Source organism: Macaca mulatta, chromosome 2, assembly GCF_049350105.2.
Source record: "Macaca mulatta isolate MMU2019108-1 chromosome 2, T2T-MMU8v2.0, whole genome shotgun sequence".
Classification (NCBI taxonomy): Eukaryota; Metazoa; Chordata; class Mammalia; order Primates; family Cercopithecidae; genus Macaca; species Macaca mulatta.
Window position 1 is genome coordinate 105560525 of NC_133407.1, and position 25837 is coordinate 105586361.

A 25837-nucleotide genomic window follows, 5' to 3' on the forward strand; every position below is an offset into this window, starting at 1 on the left:
TTTTGTTTTTATCTTTTCATCAAGGAGACGATCTCTTTATGTAAGACTTGAAAGTGTTTAGCTCTTTGCAAAATTAAATGAAAGGCATATACTTCACATACTGTTATATGCCTTCTTTCTTTCAACATGATATCATACGTTAGACAACTTTCCAATCAGACTCTGAAGCTGTCCCTCACTTTTCAGGGCTGTGTACTATTCCAGTGTGTGCATACACCTGCTGTGAATATATACATGCCTTTATGAACCATCCCTTACAGATGGTCACTGGGATAATTCTTTTTTCTTTCCTTTTCTTTTTCTTTTTTTTTTTTGAGACAGGATCTCACTCCATTGCCCAGGCTGCAGTGCAGTGGTACAAACATGGCTTACTGCAGCCTTGACCTCCTGGGCTCAAGTAATCCTCCTGTCTCAGCCTCCCAAGTAGCTGGGATCACAGGTGTGTGCCACCATGCACAGCTAATTTTTATTTATTTTCTATTTTTTGTAGCGATGGGGGTCTCACCATGTTGCCCACGCTGTTCTTGAAGTCCTGGGCTCAAGTGGTCCTCCTGCCTCAGCCTCCCAAAGCACCGAGATTATAGGTGTGAGCCACTGTGCCTGGTGTCACTGGGTTCTTATCTTTTGCTATCAAGGTACTGTAATGTAAAAACCTTACATGTATGCAGTTGTCCACATATGTGAATACATCTATGAAATAAATTCCTAGATGGTTATTGCGAAATTGCCTTTCATAGAGTTGTGTTAAGAGACAACCAAGGACAGTGGAGGTCCACCAGATGGAGAATTGTGAGTAGAACAAAAGAAAATAAATATTCTGCCACCTCAATATTTGAAAGCAGTGAGATTATGCAAACACTGTGGTGGGATGTGGCATCATGGATTTTAAGTCAGGTGCTAACCATTTGGCAGTGGTGTGACCTTGGGCAAGCCACTTACCATCTTTAGGTCCTCCATTTTTTCTTTTTTTTAACCTGTGACATGAGAACAGTAATGCATCTTAGAGTTAACTGTTGAGTAAATGTATTTTGAGCACCTACCATGTGCCAGGCATTGTAGGTACTGGGGATGAGCAAGTGAGCCAGTTTCTGCTGTCACGGAGTGTACAATCTAGAGAGAACAACACCAAGTGTAGAATAACAAGGGCTGTGCAGAGAATTAAAATAGGGTGGTGTGAAGGAGTGAGTGGCTGCTTTGGATTGGACAGTAAGAGAAAGCCACTCCAGGGAGGGGCACTTGAGTGAAGCATGTGAGATCTGGCACAAGAGCATTTCGGCAGAGAGAGCAGCTAGTGTAAAAGCCCAGAGGCAGAAAAGCACTTCGGTGCATTCGAAGAACTAAGAGAAGGCCTGTGTGGTAGTGGGCTGGTAGGATCAAGGGAGTGCGGTGGTAGCAGAAATGATGGTGCTCACCAAATGATTTGTCTGATCCCCATTTCCCAGCCATTGCTGTTGGGCAGGTCACGTGATTAGTGGCTGGCCAGTGGGCAATAAGCAGAGAAAAATCAGTGCATGACTTTGTGCACCTCTCTTCCTGTGTGTTAAACCCTCAGGTCACGTATTGAAGTACTGGAGTCTCCATCATCCTGAGTCCCCAAATATGTGGACCAGAGCTTCCTGCCAACATATTTGACATGTAACCTGATGGAGAAATAAACTTTGTTGTTAAGCCAGTAAGATTTTTTGATAGTGCATTAGAACCCCGGGTATAGGACCTAGGTATCTGTGTTTTAACAAGCCCTCAAGATGATTCTGGTGTGCACCAAAGTTTGAGACCCACTGCACTAGACCAGGTGAGTTTGGGTGGGAGTTCTGCTGTGGGAGGCAAATTCTCCTTTCCAGTCTCTCTTTGTCTCAGGGCTCTAAGAAGGCCAGATAACCACAGCCCATCTTACTTGAAGGGAAGGGAGAGAGAGAGTGGGTGGGCTTAACTGCCCAGCAGGGGCAGGGAAAGCTTTGAGGTAAGATGACCCTGTATCTGGGTTTCCAGGATTTGCCAAGTGGGGGAGGCATTCTAAGCAGAGGAAGGATGGAAAGGGGATCCTAGAATGCATTCCTCTATGCCCTTCCTTACAGTAGAAGGAAGGTGAATGACAAATACAGAAGGGACAATAGAATTAGAAAAACAACCATTTGGCCGGGTGCAGTGGCTCATGCCGGTAATCCCAGCACTTTGGGAGGCCAAGATGGGTGGATCACCTGAGGTTGGGAGTTCGAGACCAGCCTGACCAACATGGAGAAACCCTGTCTCTACTAAAAATACAAAATTAGCTGGGCATGGTGGCGCACGCCTGTAATCCCAGCTACACAGGAGGCTGAGGCAGGAGAATCGCTTGAACCTGGGAGGCAGAGGTTGCGATGAGCTGAGATCGTGCCATTGCACTCCAGAACAAGAGCGAAACTCTGTCTCAAAAAACAAACAAACAAACAAAAACCCAACCATTTTGAAACCACAATACTAACTAATTCAGACAACAATGGATGTTAAAACCATTGGGTAAAAATTCCTTAGGCAGCAGAATATTTACACCCATTGTATCTTCCCACAAAATGCTTATTAATTTACAAAGGAGGGAGGATATATTTGCAGTGGATAACTCTGTGGTACACCACTTCAAACAAGTCGTAAAATGTAATGTTACCCAAAATGGGACAAACTGCTATAAGACATCACCTGTTATGAGATGTACTGGGAGGGACACGCATCCTGCTGTGCTGTTCCTGCCACAAACACAAAACCTGAACCATGTGGTTGACAAATTGGGGGACATTTATCATTTTGTAAAACAACGTACCTGTCCCTTTAAACATTGTCAGTATCATGACAAAGACTGAGGAACTGTTCCAGATTAAAGGAGGATGAAGAGACAAGGCAACAAATGTAATTCATGATCTGAATGGGATACTGGAGTGGGAAAAAATGCTATAAAAGACAGTGTTGGGACAATCAGAAATTTGAATATAGAGCATGTATTTTTAAAATTACTGAGTTTGATAATTGCACTGTGGATATGTAAGGGCATGTCCTATTTCCTAGGAGCTAAAGGATTAAGATAAAGGGGCTTGGTGTCTGTAAGTCACTTTGAAGTGTTTTCAGAAAAAGTAAAGAATAAACTTAAAAAATAATAAAAAGGTGTAGGAGCAAAAAGAGTTCATTTCAAACGGCAAGAAGCCTTCTACTGATAGATGTTTTGTAAACCCTAGAAGGCATTCTTCTGTCTCGTGTGTGATGGGAGGATGTTCAAGGTGGTTTGGTGCATCTTCCCTGTTCTATGCCAAATTTCTTCATGTGTACCCCAAGCCGTTCTCCCAGCCCAGGAAGTTCAAAAGAGGACGTCATGGCCTAAGGGAGAAGTTGTCAAAGAGGCATTTGGTGAGACCAGAAAACAAAGATAATAAAATTCCTGGTTTTCAAATATGAGGAAGGACGAAGCTGAGTATGTGTTTTGGTGTGAGACCAAAAGATTTAGAAGGAAACTTGTGGAGCCAGTTTTTCTCTCTCGCTTAAAAAAAAAAAATATTTAAAAATTTTTAAAGCATCAAGTTGGTGAAATAGTTTCTCTTTTTACTGCTTACTCCTCCTCTGCTACTCCTGCTTGCCAAACACAAAGGACAAGGACTTCATGCAGATTCTCCAGGCCATGGGTGTTGGAGAGGGATGCCAGCGTTCAACCCGCGTGGAAGCCTTTCTCCTTTCCGTCTGGGTCACATCCAAGGTTATAGGAGAAGCCCCTGATGAGTTTGGGACTCCAAGGGCAGATGAGCTCATTTGGCAGGGGTCCTGGGGAAGTAAGGATGTTCCAGAGCCCCTTCCCAGCAACTCACCCCATCACAGGGCAGGGACCACATGGGGCAGTGAGGAAGTACAAGTGCCAGCAGACGCGTCTCAGTGGAGAAGTCCCAGGAGATCCTGAAGTACCTGGCCTCAGACAGATGTGGGAATCATTCCACACATTGCCTGGGAGCAGAGAGGCAGGTACGTCCTGAAGAGCCTTGCCAACAGGACAAAGGAAGTGGACACCTCCCCCGCAGCTCTAGCCAGGGCCAGCACCCAGAACCTAGATGCCACCTGGGGAGAAGTTGGTGGAGGAGGAAAGTCATGCTGAATTGCCTGAGTCGATTGAGAGCTTATAATAGGGATTAAGTCGAGATTTAGAAAAAAATGAAATTGTTTGTACATCTGAGCTCATGGCTTGAAGACATCATATCCTAAAAGGATTTCTTCTTCCGTAGCCAGCAGAGGGCGCTTGGAGACTGCAAAAGACGCTTGGAGACTGCAAAAGACTTGCCCTAATGCAATCACAAGATCAGATAGGTTTGCTTTTCCCCCGGAAAGTAGTTCAGGGCGGGCAACTCTGCCTCCTGGAGCCCCCAACACCCTCACTGTAAATAGAGTGCTTGTTTCTGCGGGTGTAAGTTGAGAGGAAATGACCAGGAAGAAGGCCTGGCCCCTCACATTCCAGAGCCCCTCCCTGGGGCCAGGAGTCTGGCATCCCGTCTGGAGCTTCAGTGGATTCTCGGGGCTGCTGTGGTTGGCAGGGGGGTGGGGGGCGGGTAGGGGTGCCATGCCAGATCCCCAAGGACTCCTAAGGTGGACGAGTCTTTCCTCCTGAGCCTGGGTTCCTCCGTTCCACTCTTCCTCTCAAGATGTCCTGAGTCCTCGCTCAGTCCGACTCAGTTCCATGCTGCTCTGTGGATCCACAGAGGAACGGACACAGTCCCAGCCCTTGAGAGGGGCTGCCTCTGCGCGGGCAGCAGAAGTGGTCATGACAGTGGAGGGAGTCCCTCTGCTTGGGGGCTCAGGAACCACTTGAGGGAAGGCATGAGCATGGTCTCAGTTCTCCAGGGGAACTGGAGGGAGGCATTCCAGAACAAGAGGACAGCATGTGCACAGGCTTGGGGGGCAAGTGAAAAAATTAATCATAGAATGAGGAGGAAGCCCCCTTGCCTATCATGCTGCCACACCCAGGAAATAGAAAGGCATTTTTAAAAAGAGTTCACAAAACCTATTCTGTATTAGAGTGCTTCCCACTTTGTGAAATCAACCGGCTCCTTTCTAATGCATCTTTTTAGAAAATGTTTTATTTGCTTTTTTTTTTTTCTGAAAACATCTGAAAATGGGAGCCTTTTCTCCTTACTACTTTAGCCTGTAGTTCCTAAGTTCTGTAAAGTCACAGCACAATGACTGAATCCAGAGTTAAAGGAAACGTTTGCTCGGCAGTACTTGGTCATTCACCATGCTAAATGCCCGAAGTTCAGGCTGATCCTGCTCTGAAGTCCCAAAGAATTGAAAACCAGTGAGAGAAATCCAGGCCTTTAGCTTAGACCGGCAGCCTCGGGGACCAGCAGCGCTGAGGCTCAGCAATGCCTGTACATCGATGTGACAAGATTCAGGGGAAAAAAGTAAGAGGGGGAACCCAGGGACCCCTAAAAGCAGGGAAGGGCAGAATCCACAGGGTTTCCAAGGGCCAGGCAGCTGGTAGCAGTGGGGACCATTGATAGAGGAGATTCTCAAGTCACGGGCAAAGGCTTAGGTATGTCTTTTCAGAAAAAAAAGAACAGAACAGTGATGTGTTGTTCTCCCACACCTCAATTGCATAAACTCATAGTCTTCCCTGGGGCCTCTATTAAGTCACCTGTAACACTAACTTCCAGAGTAGGAGCAGTAGCCTTGGACCCCGACTCTCCTGGTTGCATGATTTCCAGCCAGTGGTGGCCTGCCTTTGCCACCCTTGGGCCACTAGCCTGTGATTGGAGAAGAAATTGTACTGTGTGTTTAGCTGTTCCAGAGTTCTGCAGAAACTGTGGAAGTGACCCACCAAAGAAAGTGGAGTTGCCTGGCTCAGGAACCCAGTATGTAAGCACCCCCAACCCCACCAGCTGTAGTCCTGGCTCTGATCCCCCTCTGCCACTCCCCTCTCAAGGCTTCAGTCCTGACCCAGAGTGACTGTTCACAGGCGTGAAAGGCAGTTAATTTGGTGTAAATAGCCAGCCACATCTCTGGGACTTTATGGACGCACAGAATCATACTTCTCAAATCTTAGTGGTGAAAGACTGGTGTGTTGTTTTTTAAAATTTGTATCATTTGTCCATCATGGGCCGATATTTTTTTAAAACACAATAATAAAGAATTTCAGGAAAAATAAAATACAATACAAAGTAGTATAAAATGCGAGCCAAATTTTTAAAATATTAGTTTCAACAGACATTAAATTACCTTTCAAGACCGGGCGTGGTGGCTCACACCTGTAATCCCAGCACTTTTGGGAGGCTGAGGCTGGTGGATCACCTAAGATCAAGAGTTTGAGACCAGCCTGACCAATATAGTGAAACCTCATCTCTACTAAAAATACAAAATTAGCTGGGCCTGGTGGCACATGCCTGTAATCTCAGCTACTTGGAAGGCTGAGGCAGGAGAATCACTTGAACTTGGGAGGCAGAGGTTGCAGTGAGCTGAGATTGCACCATTGTGCTCCAGTCTGGGCAACAAGAGCGAAACTCTGTCTCAAAAAAAAAAAATAATAATAAATTATCTTTTAAAAATATGAGAACAAACGGGGAAACATAAAAAAGAATTATGAGGATAGTACATATTATTCATTGAAAGTGTATATAGAGCATTTAATACAGAGATTCACGATTATACTCAATGTCTGTCATTCTGCAGTTATAACTAAACAAAAAGTTATGAGTGAAGCAGTAATTTTTTTATATTACATACATACTCTCACTTTGAATATATATCAATATTGAAGTTTTATTTTTCTTTTTTAATTATAGCAAACATTGCTTGATACAATATTAAAGTTTTTAATGTGATAAATGAGGATTGGATTCTTTTAATTTATCTCTGCTAGTTCAGATTAATAATAGTTTTATTTGCAGGGGATAACATACAAGCTTGTGTTTTCTTTTAATAACACTCACAATAGAGAAACCAGCCTCAGAGAGAGATGTTGGTTGGAAAGGAAGATGAGACATTTAAAGTAATTTTTTGACCAAAATTTTTCTATGAGGCTTTGTTTTACAATCTGTAAATTCTGGCTAACAAATGAACAATACAAATTTTATATCTCCAACTTAGATAATAATATTAAACTATACATTTTTAAAAACATGATTAGAATTAACCTGATGGTAAACGTGACAAGTTAGAAAAATAAAGAAATGCTTGGGCAGGCACAGTAGCTCACATCTGTAGTCCCAGCACTTTGGGAGGCCAAGGTGGGCGGATGACCTGAGGTCAGGAGTTCGAGAACAGCCTGGCCAAAATGGTGAAACCCCATCTCTACTAAAAATACAAAAATTAGCCAGGTCTGGTGGTGGGCACCTGTAATCCTAGCTACTCAGGAGGCTGAGGCAGGAGAATCGCTTGAACCCAGGAGGCGGAGGTTGCAGTGAACAGAGATCGTGCCATTGCACTCCTGCCTGGGAAACAGGGAGAGACTCAGTCTCAAAAAAAAAAAAAAAAAAAAGAAAGAAAGAAAAAGAAAATAAAACAAAAGAAATGCTTACATTTGCTCAGATTTTTATATACTTTTGACTTATGGTTGACCAACTAACCTTAAAATCTCATGGGTTATAATGTGGTCCTCCTGCCCATGGTCAGTTTGCTGCCTGTCCACCCAAAACTCACCATTAGAGTGCAGTGACACTCAAATGGTCCACACCAACGGCATGTATTTGGACAATGTGGTAATGCAATTGCTTGAAAAGTAACCATTTACTCTCAGTTTCTGTTCTTATTTCATCAGGGACAGTTTGTGGACTGGCATGAGCCATAGGCCACCCTTTAAGGAGTTCTATGGTAAAAAGCTCATTTTCACTAGACCTAATAAACGTTCAGTTGCTAAATGAGGAAGTTTTTACTTGTTTGATTGTTTGTTTTTTGACAGAATCTTGCTTCGTTGCCCAGGCTGGAGTGCAGTAGAGATCTCAGCTCACTGCAACCTCCGCCTCCTGGGTTCAAGTGATTCTCTTGCCTCAGCCTCCTGAGTAGCTAGGACTACAGGTGCACACCACCACACATGCCTAATTTTTGTATTATTTTTAGTAGAGATGGGGTTTCACCATGGTGGCCATGCTGGTCTCGAACTCCTGACCTCAAATGATCTGCCCATCTTGGCCTCCCAAAGTGCTGGGATTACAGGCATGAGCCACCGTGCCCAGCCCAATGAGGAAATAACTTGTCATTTTTGCTTTCAGCAAATCACCCTCATGGCACAGAGGAATGGGAAGAAGCTGATGCCTTGGAATGGGCCCCTTGGGCTCCTGTCTTCCTCAGAACCGTGCCCTTTCAGCTGTTTCCTGTTACCTGGTACCCAGTTCCAGGTAAAGAGATTCTTTCACGTCTGTGACCTCCACTAACAAGAATCCTCTACCTCACGTCTGACCAAACCTGGCTGGTCCCTAAGAACCCTGCTGCAGGATAGATTCTCCCTCCACATGTTCCTGAGGGCTCTGGTCCTCTTTGCTATTACAGCCTTTGGCGTGCTCCTCTTCCGTTATCCTCTTTCAAAACCCCTGCCGTGTTGAAGTTCGTGTTTCCCAACTGCTACCCTCAACCTCCCTCCCCCAGCTTCTTGGAGGTTCCCTTAATTCTTTGACCATGTCAACTCTGAACTCTTTGTCCTTTTCACCATCTTAAGTCTTTCTGTCACCTGGACAACTTCAGCCACCCATGAAGGATGACCCATTTGGCTCTGGGCTCCCAGTTCCTCTACTTCCTCATCTCTTTTGGCCTTTACCATCCTTCCATTTCTGATGAGCTCTCCCAAAGCCATATCCTTGAACTTACCATCTGAAATCACTCAACTTCTGAAATTTAAAAATCAGTTACCCCACTCTTTCACCACAACCTCTTGGCACATGGATCTCTCAGTCAGAACATTCCCATGTATTCTTAGACCTCACAGAAACATCTAGTCCCCTGCCTCTTCTGCTTTTCTAATTTGCCATCAACTGTGCGCCCCCCCCATCCCCACAATCTTCTTATTTTTCCTTCCATCCAGCCTAGATTGCGCCCTATAATTTCAATACTTTAGTTCCTAAGTTTTACGGTCCAGTGTTGCACTCAATTCTGTTCACCTTCTTTTTTCCAGACCAAACCAGGACTGCTGGCTTCCAGTGAAAACAGTAAGTCTGAGTGCCACAAACAGGAGTGCCAAATTTATAGTCTCCCACCTCATCCAGGCCTTCAATGAAGCCAGGTGATCCTATGTTTCTCCAGTCAGCTCTCTCTCTTGTTCTTTATAGGCACTTCCTCATTCCTCGCTTTCTGTGCTCTCTCTCTCACTCTCAAAAGATATTTGCCCTCTTTCCTAAAGAAAGCAGAAGCATCACATAGGAATTCTTCCAACTTTCTGGGATCAAGCCTGTAAGCTTGATGGGCTCACTTGTTGCTTTCTCTGTCCTGTCTGCTATAAAGGAGGTTGGGTTCTTCATCCTAATTCTGGCCCATTTCTCCAGCAATAACATAGATCTCAGCCCCTCCCTCCTCTTGTGGGGCCTTATTTCATCCATTATGCCCTCACTCACCTGTATTTTAAAAACATTCTTTAGGAGGAATTTCAAGAACAATATCACTGATGAATATTGATGCAAAAATCCTCAAGAAAATACTAGCAAACTGAATTCAACAACACATTAAAAAGATCACTCATCATGACCAAGTGGGATTTATCCCTGGGATGCAAGGATGGTTAAATATATGCAAATCAATTAATGTGATACATCATATCAACAGAATGAAGAATAAAAATCATATGATCATTCCAATTGATACTGCAAAAGCATTTGATAAAGTTCAACATTTCTTCATGATAAAAACCCTCAAAAACCCAGGTATTGAAGGAACATAGCTCAACATAATAAAACTCACATATGACAGACCCACAGCTAGTATTATGCTGAGTGGGGGAAAACTGAAAGCCTTTCCTCTTAGATCTGGAACACAACAAGGATGCCCACTGTCACCACTGTTATTCAACATAGTACTGGAAGTCCTAGCTAGAGCAATCAGAAAAGAGAAATAAATAAATAAATGGAAAGCAAGAAGTCAAATTATCCTTGTTTGCAGATAATGTGATTTTATATTTGGAAACACATAAGGATGCCACCAAAAACTATTAGAACTGATAAACAAATTCAGTAAAGTTTCAGGACACAAAATTAACATACAAAAATCAGTAGCATTTTTCTGTGCCAACAGTGAACAATCTGAAATAGAAATTGAGAAAGTAATCCCATTTACAATAGCCACAAATAAAGTAAGACACCTAGGAATTAACTTAACCAAATAATTGAAAGATTTCTACAATAAAAACTATAAAACACTGATTTAAGTAATTGAAGAGGACACAAAAAATTGAAGTATATTTCATGTTCATAGATCGGAAGAGTCAATATTGTTAAAATGTCCATACTATCCGAAGCAATCTACAGATTCAATGCAATTCCTACCAAAATACCAGTGACATTCTTCACAGAAATAGAAAAAACAATTCTAAAATTTATATGGAACCACAAAAGACCCAGAATAGCCAAACCTATTCTAAGAACAAAACTGGAGGAATCACATTACCTGACTTCAAATTATACTATAGTGGCCAAAACAGCATGGTGCTGGCATAAAATCAGACACATAAACCAAACAGAATAGAGAATCCAGAATCAAATCCATACATCTACAGTGAGTTCATTTTCAACAAATATGCTGAGAATGTACCTTAGGGAAAGGGCAGTCTCTTCAATAAGTGCTGCTTGGGAGATTAGATATCCACATGCAGAAGAATGAAACCAGACCCCTATCTCTCTCCATATAGAGAAACAAAATCAAAATAGATTAAAAACTTAAATCTAAGACCTCAAACTATGAAACTCCTACAAGAAAACATGAAGGAAACTCTCTAGGATACTGGGCTGGGCAAAGATTTCTTGAGTAATACTTCACAAACACATGCAACCAAAGCAAAACTGGAAAATGGCATCACACCAAGTTAAACAGCTTCTGCAAAGCAAAGGAAACAATCAATAAAGTGAAGAGACAATCTACAGGGTGGATTTTCAAACTACCCATCTGACAAGGAATTAATAACCAAAATATATAAGGAGCTCATACACTCTATAGGAAAACATCTAATAATCCATTTTAAAAATGGGGAAAAGATCTGAACAGACATTTCTCAAAAGAAGAGATACAACTGGCAAACAGGTGTATTAAAAGGTACTCAATATCATTGATCATCAGAGAAATGCAAATCAAAACCACAATGAAATATCATCTCACCCCAATTAAAATGACTTTTATCCAAAAGTCAGGCAATAACAAACTCTGGCGGGGATGTGGAGAAAAGACAACCTTTGTACGCTGCTGCTGATAATGTAAATTAGTACAATCACTATGGAGAACAATTTGGAGGTTCCTCTAAAAACCAAAAATAGGCCAGCCATGGTGGCTGATTCCTGTAATCTCAGCACTTTGGGAGGCTGAGGTGGGTGGATCACCTGAGGTCAGGAGTTCGAGAGCAGCCTGGCCAACATACTGAAACTCTGACTCTACTGAAAATACAAAAAATTAGCTGGGCATAGTGGTGGGCGCCTGTAATCCCAGCTACTTAGAAAGTTGAGGCAGGAGAATCACTTGAACTTGGGAGGCAGAGGTTGTAGTGAGCCGAGATCGCACCACTGCACTCCAGCCTGGGGGACAAGTGTGAGACTCTGTCTCAAAACAACAACAACAACAACAACAACAACAACAACAACAACAAAAACCCTAAAAATAGTGCTACCATATGATCCAACAGTCCTACCCCTAGATATATACTCAAAAGAAAGGAAATCAGTATATTGAAGAAATCAGTATATTTGTACTCCCATGTTTATTGCAGCATTATTCACAATAGCCAAGATTTGGAAGCAACATAAGCGTCCATCAACAAACAAATGGATGAGGAAAATGTGGTACATATACACAACAGAGTACTATTTAGCCATGAAAAGAATGAGAACTTGTCATTTGCAACAACATAGACGGAACCAGAGGTCATTATGTTAAGTGAAATAAGCCAGGCACAGAAAGACAAACTTTACATGTTCTCACTTATTTGTGGGATCTAAAAATTAAAACAATTGAACTCATAGAGATAGAGAATAGAAGGATGGTTACCAGAGGCTGGGAAGGGTAGTGGCAGGTTGGGAGTGGAAAATGGGGATGGTTAATGGGTACAAAAGGTAATTAGGAAGAATAAGTAAGACCTAATATTTGAAAGCACAGCAGAATGGCTATAGTCAAAAATAACTTAATTGTGTATTTTAAAATAACTAAAAGAGTATAATTGGACTGTAACACAAAGGATAAATGCTTGAGGTAATGGATACCCCATTTACCCTGACGTGATTATTACACATTGCATGCCTGTATCAAAATATCTCATGTACTCCATAAATATACCTGCTATATACCCACAAAAATTTAAAAAGTTCAAACTTAGAGATATGAGTAATCAAATAAGCAGGGTATTCTTACCATATGCATCAGTTAAGCCTCTTAGTTATATACAGGAGAAACCTAGATGGCTTAAGGAGAAAAAGAGTTTATTATGGAAAAAATAATTCGATAATACAATCTCCCTAAAGACAAAGAAACAGCCTTCAAAGCCAGGGAGGTAAGAACATGCCCAAATCATATGACCAGCCCACTCCAGGAGAACACTGACACTGCAGCCCACATTACCGGTGGGGCCAGCTTCACAAGCCTGTGGGCCAGCTTCATAAGCCTGTGGCCCAGCTGCAAAAGAGGCTTAGGAAAAAGTTTCTGGTTCCTACTTTGGGGAGGTAGAAAATTCTCAAACAAAAGAAGGGTGTTTAAAAGTGCCGAATAGACAAGAAGAATGTTGAATGTCCACTACAATCCACCCCTTGGCTGTTTAACACCTAATTATACTCTTCTTCCTTACCTAACTTCAAAACGTAAATATCATCAACCACCACAAACACTTTCATTTAACACAATACAGCTATCCATCACACAAACAAAATTAAATTCATGATAGTCTCTGAAAGGAAGTTCAGGATCTATAGAAGAAAGAGGTTCAGACCTCATTTTGTTTCATCATGATCCTGTCTTGATGTACTGAAACCTGTGGAGGCATTGGCATGGTAACCAAGATAACACAATCTGGCTTAAAAAGTAAGGGGAAATCAATTGTGCCTATTATTATGTTATTGTCTCTTATCTCCAAATTCACCATTTTATGTCCTCCTGGGGCTGGGACTGTACCTCGCTTCCACATCAGATGCTGCCAATAGGGACATCAGTGGGGACTGGAGGAGGGAGAGGAGACATGTTTCTTCCTGTCTGTGTGCTGTTTTAGTCAGTGTCCTCCCAGAAACTTCTTCGCCCAACAACAGCATTTGGTTTCAGTCTGTAGTTTTCCCTTCATTCCTAGAATGTGCCTTATCACACCTTTCCCCTGTCCTGCTCAGTGACAACAGCCAGGTAACACACTAGCCTCATAGCTTTGGGTTCCATCTGCTCAGTACCACTCCTCTAAGCTTCTCAATGTATTAATCCCGACCTATTCTCTTTGTTCCTCCAGCCCTAGAGAGGCAAGGGCTCTGATTCCTGCCACTGTGAGTACTATGTTATCTCAATGTTTGTTGCGGGAAGTCAGGGACCCCGAGCGGAGGGACCAGCTGAAGCTGTGGCAGAAGAATGTAAATTGTGAAGATTTCATGGACATTTATTAGTTCCCCAAATTAATACTTTTATAATTTATTACGCCTGTCTTACTTTAATCTCTTAATCCTGTCATCTTCATAAGCTGAGAATGTATGTCGCCTCAGGACCCCATGATGATTGCTTTAACTGTACAAATTGTTTGTAAAACATGTTTTTGAACAATATGAAATCTGATTGTAAAACATGAGTGTTTGAACAATATTAAATCAGGGCACCCTGAAAAAGAACAGCATAACAGCGATTTTCAGGGAATGAAGGAGGATAACCATAAGGTCTGACTGCCTGCAGGGTCGGGCAGAATAGAGCCATATTTTTCTTCTTGAAGAGAGCCTATAGATGACGTGCTACTAAGAGAATATCGCTGAATTCTTTTCCCACCAAGGAATATTAATAACTAGTACCCTGGGAAAGGAATGCATTCCCAGGGATAGTTCTATAGATGGCCACTCTGGGAGTGTCTGTCTTATGTGGTTGAGAAAATGACTGAAATACGCCTTGGTCTTCTGCAGTGCCCTCAGGCTTACTAGGATTGGGAAATTCTAGCCTGGTGAAATCTAGTCAGACTGGTTGTCTGCCTTCGAACCCTGTTTCCTGTTAAGATGTTTACCAAGACAATGTGTGCCCAGCAGGACGTGGACCCTCATCAGTAATTCTAATTTTGCCCTTGCCTTGTGATCTTGCTCTGCCCTTTGCCTTGTGAACTTTTATTGCCCTTTGAAGCATGTGATCTCTGTGACCTGCTCCCTGTTCGTATACCCCCACCCCTTTCAAAATCCCTAATAAAAACTTGCTGGATTTGCGGCTCGAGGTCACCATCGTGGTCCTACCAGCATGTGATGGCACCCTTGGAGGCCCAGCTGTAAAATTTCTCTCTTTGTACTCTTTCTCTTTATTTCTCAGACCGGCTGACACTTAGGGAAAATAGAAAAGAACCTACGCTGAAATATTGGGGGCTGGTTCCTCCGATAAATGTTCCTTTTTGCTTTTTCAGTCTTCCAATACCAGTTTAAATAATTCTCTGTATTCCCTAGGTTGAACAAAAGCCAGCATGGTAGTTCTTGTTACTGATTAGTAATTGTGACTTCACTCCTCTACTACCTATTTCATGTTCCCTTTGTCCTCAGCTGCTCAGAATTCTATACTCAGTGGGAGAAATACAAATTTTCATTTCAGAAAGATCCGAACCACAGGTGGCCAAGCATATGTGAACTTGCAGGGAATATGCAAGGCATAGTGAAGCAAGGAAATAATGATTACCAAGTATGGCCTCATGACCTGTTCAGAAACAGGGACTATAGTTGATTACTGTGAATGTATAAACTGTAGGGTGGAAGTGGGAAGACTAGTTAAGAGGCTTTTACACTAATCCAGGGGGAGGGAGAGTAATGGCCCAGACCAAGGTGGCAACAGCAGAAGTGGTGAAAAGTGAATGGACTCTAAATACATTTTGAAGCCAACAAGATATGCTAATGGATTAGATGAAAGGTGTAAAGGGAAGGAGGAGTCAAAGATTGTTCCAAGGATTTGGGCCTGAGCAATGGGAAGGAGGGAGCTGCCATCAACTGAGTTGGGAAAGGCATTAGGTAGAGGAAATTTGAAGGGAAAGTCAAGAGTTCATTTAGATATATTGAGATTGAGATGCCTATTAGCCATCTAAGTGAAAATGATCCCTACGTCTTTGCCTTTGGATCAGATCTGTCACCTCCCACTAGAATGAGAAAGCCTTGACGTCAGTCTCTTTGTCTCTCATTTCAGCATCTTTAGTGCTTAGCACAGTGCCTGGACCATGATCATTTCAATAAATAGCTTTTGAATGCATGAATGAGTAAATGAAAGAATGAATGAAAAAAATAAGTGAAAAACTTTGGGGGTTCTCATATAGGCCAAAGTTTGTCTTACCTAGGTTCCAACTCCACCATTCTTTTCCACGGAGAATGAGATAACCATTTTATTCTGCACACTGTGGCCAGTGTTCATTGGACGCCTGTCTTGTTAGTTTACTAATTGTAGATGAAATCTTTCTCCCTTGAAGTGGAGAAATCTCTCAGAGAGACAAGAGCCTTCCTCCCTCCTGTTATAAGCATGTTTTAGTCTGGATTCAGCTGGAGACTTATTCAGACTAGAAGATAGGGCTTTGACAATGGTCTCAGGTCTCGGAGAGTCTGAGGGCATGGTATGTGCAGTAGGATCCTCTTCTTCTCTTCTTCCCTGTACATGGGTGTGTTTTTTTGTGTTGTGGCTTCTTCTCATAGGAAACCTGAGGTGGACCCAGAACAGTTTCCCTTGGAGCTTCTCTCTCTGCCCAAGTTCAAATCCCAGTAATTACGAGCCCCAATTCAGTACTTCTGACAGGAAGCAAAAGTAAGGTTCGCCCTCTCCCCAGTGTCCAGTATATAACAGGAGGCATTCATTTGGATAGTTTCACCCTAATTCAGCCACAGTTAGGACTCCCATGTCAGGCTGCCTCTATGGTGCGCTGCCTGTCTCCCTGCACCCTGACCTCTGGTGTCCCCTTCTTCGAGACTTTCTTAACTCCCAATTTTGGTTTATGAGTCGTTGCTATGCAGGGAGAAACACAGGAGGTGAAGGTGAAGGCAGGGAGTTGATTTGCTATTAACAAACTTCTATATCTTGATTTTATATTCAAAATACATGATTACATATACTTGATGGAACTTAACATTTTTGCTTATTTGGAATTGTTTTTTTCTTTCTGTTTTTCTTCACTCAAATCTGGAAAGCATAAGGTGCTCACTAATTAGAGGTAACCATAGTTACCAAGTTGTCTTCAAAATACCCCTAAGAGTTCCTTTTTATTTTTTGAGTTCTTGTTCTACAAAAAGCATTTCACTCATCAGTCTTCTTTGTTCTCTTTTCAGTTTCATGGGGTGATGTTCCAAACCTGGGAGCCTTTGGTAGCTCTATTAAAAGTTCAAAAGTAAAATAATGAAATAAACTACCTATTCTTAGAAAATAGTCCCATGCCCAAAATTATCTGGTTTTAAAATTTCAGCTGACTGGGTGGCAATGAGAAATAGACCAGAATCCTACAAATTTCAATGTGTATACAGTAGCTTCCCATTATCTGCAATTTCACTTTCTGTGATTTCAGTGACCCATGGTCAACCGTGGTCTGAAGACATTAAATGGAGAATCAAAGAAATAAACAATTCATAAGTTTTAAATTGAGTAATGTTTCGAGTAGTGTGATGAAATCTTGTGCCTGCCTGCTCCACCCTGCCTGGGAAATGAATCTTCCCTTTGTCCAGCAAGTTGCATGCTGTGTATGCTGTCCACTCATTAGTTACTTAGTAGCTGTTGCGGTTATCAGATCTAAAAAACATAAGATGTATAAGGTTTAGTACCATCCGCAGTTTCAGACATCCACCTGCGTATTCCCCATGGATAAGGGTGAAATACTGCACAGCTAAAATCCTCAACAGAGAGAAGCTGGCACCCCGAGGAGTGTTTTCTAAAATTTCCACTTGAGAGCGCTGTCGTCTTCTGTAAGGGTAGAACCGATGTATTTTTTCCAGTTAGGGTAGTTACCGCATATGAAAAACCTCACTGACACCCAGGTTTCGGTTTACTGTAGTGGTGATTAGAGGTCTTTTAGAGACTGGCACACTAGGCAGACACCTGGTTGGCCTCCCCTTAATTCAGTCAGCTCTGCCATTCAGTTTTCTTCCAGCCTCTGCACATTACCCGTCCTTGTTCTTGTGTTATTGTACTGCCACTCAACTTTTCTGAATCTCACACTTGGCTGGGTCTCTGTACCTGCTAAATCAACACAATGCCTGGCATACAGGTGCATTTCAGTGCATGCTGGTGAGAGAGCGAAGGGCTTGAAACAGTCCACACAAGCTGATGCAGGACAGCAGTATAATCCTTTCTGGAGTGAGACTCAGAGAAAGATCTTGCATGTTGAAGTCATTCTGGCAGCAGTCTAGAGGCGTTGGGGCAGGTAAGGCTTGAACAACTGCTAATTGTTCCTGTTTCTATTTGCCCAGACTGGCATGTGAGCCACGGGAAGGAAAAGATAGAAAGATGCTAGCCTTAGAGCTCGATTAGATGTGACTCTTTCCACTTGTCAGTAACTCTTATTCCTTCTGGAGATTTTCCAAACCAGAAGCATCTTGGGAAACACATACACAAAAGAATCCAAAATTAAGATAAAATAAATCACCCATTCTTAGAGAAGAGCCTGAGGCCATGCATTACTGGGTCTTAACATTTCAGTACCTCTTGACCTAAAATTTCATCAAGATATTAGAGTTCCAGCAGAAATTGCCAGGCCCTGGCAGGCTGAGAAAAGGCAGGGGAGGCCCTGAAGGCTATGGCTGGTGCCTTTCTCAAAGACAGGTGGCAGGTGGACGGACGGAGAAGGAGTCTAGGTGGGCACAGCTGGACCCAATTGCTCAGATTGGCTGAGGTCTTGGGTGAATGGCAGGAGGGAGAGAAGCCAAGGAAAAGGGAAAGGAGGCGAGTTGACAGAAGATCAAAGCAAGGACCACAAGAGGGGGTGGATCAGGGCAGAAGAGGCTTCAGCCAGGGCTTGGAGAGATGAACCTGGACCAGAGACTGGGGAGGCAGGAAAGAGCTGGCCACAGAAAGACCTAATGAACCAAGAGGCAGCTACATGGCTGAAGCTGAGTGGTACCCACGTGGTTACCTTTTGGAAGTGGTTGGTTTCAATCTATCCCGAAGCTGGGGTTGCAAATATAACACAAATGTGTGAGACTGGCCTGTGAGAGAGGGCATGCCTGTCTAGAGGGGCAGCCAAGTGTTGGCCTCCACATTGTCACCATGCAGAAATGCAGGCTCATCATTGCCAGATTTTCAGATAAAGATGGGATTTCACTGTGAAATTTCTGTATTTAAAGACACTGTTGTTCTGATTCCAGGTAAGATGGAATAAGTGCACTCCAACCATCGTTTCTGTTGGTCATAACTCCAGGAGAGAAAGTTTAAAACAGCTATTTGAGGACAGTGAAGAGAAGACAGCAGAAGGAACACTGGTGAAGAACACAGAATTTGAAGTACATCAAACCAGTAGTGAGTTCATCACTTTCCCCACTCTTGTATCTCTTGGTTTCAACTTAACAGAGTTTAGAAACTGGAAGTGGGCTCTGGGGCACAGACAGCTACAGGAGAAGTTCTTTAGTTCTGGCCCAAGGAGTGAAAAGGGGAACTCCTAATGTCCAGAGAGATCATGACCATTCTCTCTCTCTCTCTCTCTCTTTTTTTTTTTTTTAATTATTCTCTTTCTCTGTTTGTCATGCCACAGGCCCTGGGCAAACCCACACCTGCAGGGTCAGCAGTCAGTAACGGGACTGATAGAAGCCAAAACTCTGAGGCAGGGTAAACTTGTTCTTTTTTCAGAAGAACTGTGATCCCACGGCAGGTGAGAGGGTAAATTTGTTCTTTGTTCAGGAGAACTGTGATCCCACGGCAGGTGAGACTAGCTTCCACTGATATTTTTCTCTCCCTCTGTTCTCCTGCCACTTGGACATGAACATGGGCTACAAACATAGACACGTGTAGAACAGAGTAACCAGAACCCCAATTTGGGGTGGAGGATCAAAAAGGGGAGCCTCGGGGAACTGAGAGTACCAGGGAGATTACAGAGAGGGTGGAGCTCAGGGAAGTGACTCCATACAGTTGTTTATGAATTCCAGGGCTCACTTCCAAGCCATACATGTTTGGATCTGGTTTAAGAGGATACCAAGGCCTTTGAGAACTGAAGCAATGGAGAGGTCATTACCTAGTTCTCAGACTGGCTTCTGGGTTGTGCACACCTGAAATGGAGACAAAAAGCAGTTTGAAAACTGAGTGGATGTTGCCATCACACTGCACAGAAGGTGAGCTGGAACTTGCAAACTGAACCTAACCATCTCCATCACCTGCTAAAACAAAATATGAACATTTTTCATAATATTTAAATAAGATCCAGAGTCTTACAATATAATGTCTAAATTGTTCAGGATAAAATAAAAAAATACTGAGCATACAAAGAACCATAACAATGGAGATCACCTTCCCCTTTATCCCCCGCTGTGCATTGCAGGTTCTGTGTCATTTTCCAGCTGCTCCCCATTCCACCCCAGTTTTCTTTGGAAAAGACAATCCACAGACACAAATGATGAGATTTCACTGATGTTGGAATTAGAAGACAAAGGCTTTAAAGCAGTTGTTATAAAAGTGCTCAAATGAGCAATTGTGAATATTCTTGAAACAAATATTAATATACAAAATCGTAGAAAATAAATAGAAGATATAAGTGGAAATTTGAGAACTTAGAAATACCAGAACCAAACCAAGAAATTCACTGGTGGACTCATTAGCAGAATGGAAATGGTAGAAGAAAGAGTCAGTGAACTTAAAAGTAGATAAATAGAAATTATTCACTGTAAATCGTAGAGACAAAAAATAGAATATGAAAAAAAGAACAGAGCCTCTCTGACATATGCAACAACAGCAAAAGGTCTACCATTTATGTCATCAAGATCCCAGAAAGGGAGAAGAAAGACAGTGATGCTGAAAAACATTTAAATAATGTTTTAAAATGTCCCAAGTTTGTGAAAGATATGAACTTATACATTCAAGACTCGAATAAACCCCAAACAGGGTAAGCACAAAGAAATCTACATCCAGACACATCAAAGTCAAACCACTGAAAGCTAAAGACAAAAGAAAAATCTTGAAAGTAGCCGGAGAAAAATGACTCATTATCTGTAGGGGCGCAATGATAGGAATGACTGCAGATTTCTCATCAGAAACCATGAAGGCCATAGGTAGTGATACAGTATTTTATATTTATTTATTTTTTTATTTTTTAAGAAAGGGTCTCACTCTGCTGCCCAGGCTGGAGTGCAGTGGTACAAACATGGCTCACTATAGCCTCAACCTGCCAGGTTCAAGTGATCCTCTTGTCTCAGCACCCCAAGTAGCTGGGACTAAGGCACATGCACCACCATCCCCAGCTACTTTTGGTATTTTCTATAGAGACTGAGTTTCACTATGTTGCCCAGGGTGGTCTCAAACTCCTGAGCTCAAGCAATCCATCCACCTTGGCTTCCCAACATACTGGGATTACAGGCGTGAGCCACCAATCCAAACCTGTGATACGGTATTTATAAAGTGCTGAAAGAAACTAACTGTTAACCTAGAATTCAAAATCCAGCAAAAATATCCTTTGGGGATGAAGGCAAAATAAAGACATTCTCAGATAAAGGAAAACTAAAAGAATTCATAGAAGCAAACCTGTTCTAAAGGAACTGATACAGTTCTTCTGATAGAGGGTATGCCCTGGTTCCATCCTAGCAACCAAACTTGTGGCCCTTCTGTATTATCCCTACCTTGTTGAACCTAAAGATTGCCACCTGGTGTAAAGAATGGACTGCCCATGTGACTGAATCTATCATTTTCTATTTATTAGGTAAATGCAGAGATTTCAGACATACAAAGTGACCTTCATAGGCCAATGGTGTTTCTGGAAACCTGTGAGCAGAAAAAGGACTTCCGCTCTGAGGGGTGGCAGCATAGTCATGTGGCTGGGGCAACTGGTCTCTTTGGCAATAACTGCTTATCAGAGAGGTTCCCATGGCATCCAGGCCCTGCAGGGTGCTGTTGAGACCCTGTCAGGTGAGAACAACATGGGAGTAATGTGGCCTAGGCTCCCCTACCGAGGACGGAAGGCACCAGAAGACAGTAGACACTGGTCCCAAACCTGCAGGTGTGCACAGCAGATAGAATACTCATTTCTGCCAGCAGAGGTGATATTTTTGGGGGCCTTCATGGCTTTAGTGAGAGAGAACCAAGGAACTGGAAAGGATAGACACTGTGGGTGGCCGCACACACAAACCTCGGTGATTGGCAAAATCATCTGAGGAGAATTGGGTTGCTTCCTTGGCAAAGGAAGTGGTTGAAGAACTGTTTTTGTGGCTGTTCTTATGATTCTGTGTCTCACTCTAGACTGGCACAGCCTAGAGAACATGGGCCATGGTTGTTATAAGGACAAGCTACACATATTTTGTTTTTTGAGACGGAGTCTCGCTCTGTCGCCCAGGCTGGAGTGCAGTGGCCGGATCTCAGCTCACTGCAAGCTCCGCCTCCCGGGTTCACGCCATTCTCCTGCCTCAGCCTCCCGAGTAGCTGGGACTACAGGCACCCGCCACCTCGCCTGGCTAGTTTTTTGTATTTTTTAGTAGAGACGGGGTTTCACTGTGTTAGCCAGGATGGTCTCGATCTCCTGACCTCGTGATCCATCCGTTTCGGCCTCCCAAAGTGCTGGGATTACAAGCTTGAGCCACCGCGCCCGGCCGAGCTACAAATATCACAAGTAATTTGGAGAAGAGAAAGAAAAACACCTGTGATCCTGTAACCCTAGCATGACTATCATCATTTTCACATAATCTCATTCATTGGAAAATAAACTTAATATGATCAGTGGACCTTTTCACTTTACGTGGATCATGATTATTTTCAATGTTTCTACATTGTCCTCATACTCATCGCTTAAAACAACTGCTTGATTAAGTGGATGCACGTTAACTTAACTAATTCGATGTACATTAATTTCTTTAACAGCTACCCCTCTCTGTGGAACACTGAGGTTGTTTCCACTTCTCTAATATTCTGAGTAAGTGCAATGAACATCATCAATGCTCCTCTTTTTCCTTCTTTGAGATTGCCAAGGCTTTCTGGATTTTTTTTTTTTTTTTCAGATGGAGTTTCACTCTTGTTGACCAGGCTAGAGTGCAATGGTGCGATCTCAGCTCACTGCAACCTCCACCTCCCAGGTTCAAGCAATTCTCCTGCCTCAGCTGCAACCTCCACCTCCCAGGTTCAAACAATTCTCCTGCCTCAGCCTCCCACATAGCTGGGATTACAGGCATGTGCCACCAAGCCCGGCTAATTTTGTATTTTTAGTAGAGATGGGCTTTCTCCATGTTGGTCAGGCTGGTTTCAAACTCCTGACCTCAGGTGATCCGCCCACCTCGGCCTCCCGAAATGCTGGGGTTACAGGCATGAGCCACCGTGCCGGCTGCCATTCTGGATTTTAACTGCAGCAAAAGAAATAGGGCTGGATGTGCATGCGTGTGAGTGTGCGCGTGTGTTTGGTGTGGGTGTACTTTGGCGCATACCACCACTCTCCACGGATGCTGTGCACACTGCCAGCCACCTTTTTGTGTGAGTGATCTGTTTTCCAATTTATGCCTATCTTGGGGGGACTTGGCCGTGTCAGTGGGGCAGCTTTACTTCTCTGATTTTTAAAACAAATGGTCTGATGAAACTGCTTCTAAAACCAATCTGTGACCTGAGTAGCAGGGACCCTGATAGATTTTTCCCTAATTGATTAATTAATGAACTAATTAATTAAGTGAATAGTTGCTGAGTATCTGCTATGTGCCAACCCTGTATTAGGAGTCAGGAATATAGCAATAAACACAGCAGACAAAAATCCCTGCCCTAATAGAGTTGACAGAACTTTGGTATTCTGTATTCATTGGTGAGACAGAATCAATGAATAAATACATATACAATGTAATTCCAAGAGATGATAAACATGTGAAGAAAAGTAAAGCAGGGAAGGGGAGAGAGGGTAATGGAGGACTTTTTTTTTCTGAAAATAATTTTTTTTTTTAGAAATAATGTCTCGTTATGTTGCCCAGGCTGGACTTCAACTTCTCGGCTCAGGTGATCCTCCCACCTCAGTCTCCCGAATAGCTGGGACTATAGGCATGGGCCATTGTGCCCAGTTCAGAGGAACCTTTTTAGAGAGGGTGGTCAGGACAGCCTCTATGAGCAGGTAATTTTGGGGTTGAATGAGCTGAGAGGTCCAGCCATGCTTTTGGAAGTGAGAGTGAGCCGGGCAGAGGGAACAGCGGTGCAAAGGCTGTGAGTCAGGAGTGAGTTTAGTGTTTTCAAGGAATAGCAAAGAATGCAGTGAGGCTGGAGTGAAATGAGTGAAGAGGGCAGTGATGAGATGAAGTCAGAGAGGTGGGGGTGATGATGAGGCTGTCTGGGGGAGGTCTGTCCAGTGTGGGCCTTGGGGATGGTGGGGAGTCCAGGGCAGGTGCTGTCTCATCTGGGATCCCCGATCCTGATTCTGTGGGAAGATACAGATTAGAGCAGGAGACAGACACAGACAGATCATTTTAATATCTGGTGAGAGATGTTTTCAGAACCTAGAACCCAGGGGAAATTAGTGAGGCAACGATTCTCTCTCTTTCTGCTTGACTTCTGCTTTATTTATCTTCAGGACTAGCCATAATTTGAAGATGCTGGAAAAAATATTCACAGTCCTGGAAATCTAGCAAAGTGATCAGGATTCTTTCCTTTGGCTCTTCAAAGCAGAATCAACAAAAAGAGTTGGGGGTGAGTTTTTTTTGGTTATATGTTAAAAGAAAGAATGAACATATACTGTCTTTCTTCCATTTTCCTTTCCTTATACCTGGGTTTGGCTGAGCCTGAGAGCAAAGATTGTCATTTGGGTTCAGTAGGTTGCTGACAAATTAAGTAGATTCCCTAATTTGTGGGTCAGATGTCTTACAGCTTGGTTTTGGTGAAGCAAATCTTGGGAGAGTGAATCCTGTCCACCCTCTGGCTGCTGGTCATATGGAGATATTAGTAATTGCAGGTGAGAGCAGGTCAGATATCCCAAGCCAAAGGTCCAGAGGTATCAGCAAATGCAGGGACTACCAGGCAATTCTTTATGTCTCAGGCTGGCACGAAGTTAATTCCAGAGAGAGCTGCAGGTTCCATCACTAATTCATTGTGTGATCTTGGGCAAGTCTATTATTTGTAAAATGGGAGTTGAGGTAGGGTAGGGTGTGGGTTGAGCTAGAGTGATAGCCATTGCTCTCTTCAGCTTTTACATTCCAGTGGGTCAACAAAAAGGAAGCTTCTGAGCAGCCTTAATTGGCAGAGCTGAGGACACAAACAGCAGGAATAGCTGTAGAAGGATATGGCCTGGGTGGAGTTCCTGCAAGCCCAAGGGATTCCAGGACAGCTAGCAGGAAAAGAAGGGTTAGCGAGGGGAGGAGGGATGGAGGGGGAAAAGGTTGGGCATGATCTTGCCCAGGATCACACAGCTGGGTAGACGAGGAGGAGGAGGAGGGCAGGTAAGTGGGCATGGCTTTGTGGTTGTGTGAGTTCAGGTCTCTTTAAAGTGGAGTTTAGGAGCAGCTGGCTTCTCTGCAAGAGTTGCTCAGCTTAGTTGCAGGAGCCTGATGTGATCCCCTGAGAAAGGACTTAGGAAGGCCTGAGTTGCATGTTCTGGGTCCAGGGACCCTGCAAGAACAGGTGGCATAGAGATAAGAGCAGGGCCTCTGCAGTCAGAAGGTGCTGTCCTCAGCCCAGCATGGTACTGAAAGCATAGGGGAACAGGTCTTTAGGCTCTCTGCCTCCCGTGCCCAGGGAGCTCCATCAGGCCCCCTCCAAGACTCCACACATGATCACATATGCTGATTCCATGCCTTCATTGTGTAGGTGCAGCTTCCAGACAAGGTTCAGAGGCCCTTCTCTGCCAGACGGTGGCCCTAAGTCCTTTCATAGAGAAGTTCCAGAGCCAGCTGCTTACACCCTGGCACTGCCATTTGTGGACAGCATGTGCTCCTCCAAGCCACTTAACCTCTCCGAGCTCCTGTTTCCTCTTGGAGGAGTGGAATCATGATTACCTTGCAGGACTGGGACTGTTACCTAGGTTGATGCTTGTGAGACTCTTTCTATAGCACCCAAGAGGAGGCCAGGAATGTTCTTTCCTTTCCCTTTCCTGCGTTAGAAAAAGTTGTGAAAGGCTTGGAAGTGGGCAGAGGGGGTGACTGAATGTCCTTTCAGTGGAATGCTGGGCATTTATCTGATGCTGCTGGGGTCTGTGTCTTTGATTGAGTGACTTATAATCCCTGGAAAACTGATACAAATGCAAACAATTCTTGCCTATCAAAACATAAATGCGGTGACTCACGCCTGTAATCCCAGCACTTTGGAAAGCAGAGGCAGGTGGATTGCTTGAGCTCAGGAGTCTGAGACCAGCCTGAGCAACATGACAAAAACCCCCATCCCTCTTAAAAAGTACAAAAATTAGCTGGGAGTG